General features: G+C 42.2%; 1 pseudogene across 1 annotated transcript; it reads left to right on the top strand.

The window, feature by feature from the left end:
- The first annotated feature begins 219 nt into the window (after positions 1–219).
- On the top strand, positions 220–2736 carry LOC104614077 (annotated as a pseudogene). Its single transcript, XR_738094.1, has one exon. The product of XR_738094.1 is annotated as an FYVE, RhoGEF and PH domain-containing protein 6 pseudogene (transcript).
- The last annotated feature ends 281 nt before the right edge of the window (positions 2737–3017 follow it).

Genomic DNA, 3017 nt, shown 5'->3' with positions numbered 1-3017 from the left:
AACAAGGACATGCACTTTCATAAAGTTAAACTATTTAAGAAACAAGTTATCCTTGACGACTTTTCCCACCGTTCCTTGATTGTGCCTGCTAGAATGAAGAAAGGCAACTAGTAAAAAAGCGGTGGTAGGAGAGGCAGGCATGCTTGTAGGAGAAAATTGTATACATACAAGCACTAAGATCCTGTAGATCATGTGATTTAAGTGTTACAAAACTCCTAGTGATACTGCAGTGCAGGTGAAGTTGTTCTGTGGGCTGATGGTGACTAAAGTCTTTGTTTTCCATCCTTCCTAGAAATTAAGAAGCCACCGGTGGCCCCCAAACCAAAATTTGTGGTAGGACACAAGGCGACGCCTCCACCTGTTGCACCGAAGCCCGATGTTGTACTTTCTGGTGTTATACAAGCAGCAAGGAAAACCAAGCCAGCAATTGCACCAAAACCAAAGGTTCTCAAGAGTTCCTCCATTCCAGAAGTTAAACCTCCATCATTTACACGAAAAAGTACAAAGAGCTTTGAGGAGCACAGGGGAGATTCTTCTCAAACTCTACACCACTTGAACTATAAAAATGAAGCCTCGGAAGGCAGTACTGATAACACAGCATATATTCTACCAGTGTCATCTTGCAAATTTGAATGCCTTCATAAACTTGGAAATGGAGAGAACACCTGTAAAAATCAGATCATTTTTGAGCACTTTGAAAACTTAGAGAACATCAAGGTCGGTGAAAAAACTGCACTAGCTCTGGGGGACAGTCACAATGAAAAACTGACAAATAGAAATCAGGTGGTTTTAAAAGCCAGCATTTTGGAAGAGAAACTTAAGGATGTTCTAACTCACAGTGTATTTCCTAACAGCAGTCCTGTGAGGCACAGGTGTGCAGACAAACTTGACAAAGGGCATGGTAGCAGTTTCAAGAACAACGTTAAAATAGAGTTTATGGAACTTGTACAGTCTTCCTTGTCTTCTGAAGTAGCTAAAGGGAAACAACAAAATATTGATGGTAAGCTCACTGCTGATGTGTTTCAGATGTCTGAAATTTGTCCTAGTTTGACTGGAAATAACCACAGTTGCTCTTGCCCATTGGACCAGGAAATCCTGGAAAATGAAAATTTAAGTAGCAATAGTACATTTTCAGGTGAAATGGATATGAAAGCAGATGCTGATAAAACCTCCTCCGAAACATCTGCAGTCTTGAGCCCAAAAGCTCTTCCTATCCCTAAGCCAAGAAAGCCACGTGCTGCATGTCTAGTCCGTCAGGATGGCATAGACACCACAGGAGAAGGAACAAAGGAACCACCTAATTCAGTGAAAGATTCCTTTGGGCTTGTGGAACAAAGCTTTAAAAAGCCAGCAAAAATTAATATCCTTGGTCAAAGTGTTTGTTATAACAATAATACAGACATGCTTCATCCTGAAAAATGTGAGATAACTCAAAGCAATGCAGACAAAATGCATCAGGTGAAGGAACCTGCTATGGAAGAGTCAACTTCACAAAATCTTTTGCCTCAGTTGTCATACAAAACATCTGATTTGGTGGAAAGTGTTGAATGTTCTTTAGATGCAGACCATAACTTAGTTAACTCCATGGATGAGATGACAGATGATGCCAGTATGCTAGATGCTGTGGACAAAAGGACTAACTTTGTCAGATGTGATACTTTGTCCATGAGTTTGCCAAAGCAACTCAAATTAACTGGCGGTCAGCACTCATCTGCTTCCAATAGCCTCCATGTTTCCCCACAAAAATCAGAAGATAAAGAAGTTAAAAGAAAGGATGAAAGTTCTCCAAGAATTGTTCCTAAGAAACCACAGAGGCACAGCCTGCCAGCTGCTGGCCTGCTGAAGAAAGCTGCATCAGCAGAGCTTGTGGAGAAAAGTTCTTACACCTCCAGTGAGGACAAATCGAACAATGTTCTGGAAGGATCTCACTTCACACGGCCACCAGCCAAGGAGCAAGGCACAGTGTCATCCTGTGACATACCCAAACGTTCTTCTGAGAAACCCGTCTGGAAGTTACCTCATCCTATTCTTCCATTTTCAGGAAATTGTGAATCATTAAAAACTGCTAACATGGCTACCAACTTCAACCACTTGACTGTTGTGACAAAGCCTAGGGCCAAATCTCTCTCTTCTGTGGATGTGGAAAGGACAGACAAACCTTGCAAAGACCATCAGAAGAAAAATAGCTTGAAAAAGTTTCTCAACATGAAACTGTCAGTTTGCTTAATGAAAAGTGACTTCCAAAAATTTCTGTCTAAAGGCAGCCAGTCAGTGGATAGTGCTATTGCTGACCTTTCCACCGGGGACGGGTATGGAAGTGGTAGCAACCGGAATGTAGCATTTGTAGGCAGTGAAAGGAAAGCTAAATCTGCCAAGGTGCATTCTGTAGAAATAAGTAGTCCAACTTCACAGAAGAAGAGGCAGAGAAACAGAAGTCAGCCTGAGATGCGAAGCAACCAAAGGCTGGAGTCTTTAGATGGGCATGTGCTGTTGGGAGAGAACTTGTCACAAATGCATTTGAATTCTGTAACCAGCACTTGTGCTCCAGAGTATGAGAACGTGCGTCACTATGAAGAAATACCTGAGTATGAGAACCTGCCTTTTGCTATGGGTGCTGGGAGAAATCTCTCTTTTGAATGGCAGAACTCCAGCAGTGTGGAAGACCAGAGCCCTGGCTTCTATGAGGTTGAGGAGCCTTGTGAAGCTACAAGCAGGCATTTGAGACTTGGCAGGTAAAAAACAGAGAAAAGGGGAGTTAAGCAGCTCCATTGAAACTCTGTTGGTTGTGAATATGTTTAGATGATGACTTGAGAGGCTGTACCCCTTTTGTTAAATTTCAGCAGGACAGGTGTTGTTGACTATATGCTGTTGGTGTTTTGAAAACTGTTTGCGCTTGGCAAAGAGCAAAAAGGAAAAATCATAGAATCCTTTAGATTGGAAAAGGCCTTTAAGATTGAGTCCAACTGTTAATCCAGAACTGCCACATCCACCACTTCAGTGTCCCTAAGCACCACATC

This window comes from Phaethon lepturus, unplaced genomic scaffold (genome assembly GCF_000687285.1).
Source record: "Phaethon lepturus isolate BGI_N335 unplaced genomic scaffold, ASM68728v1 scaffold8569, whole genome shotgun sequence".
Lineage (NCBI taxonomy): Eukaryota > Metazoa > Chordata > Aves > Phaethontiformes > Phaethontidae > Phaethon > Phaethon lepturus.
This window is presented reverse-complemented; position numbering and strand designations above follow the sequence as displayed.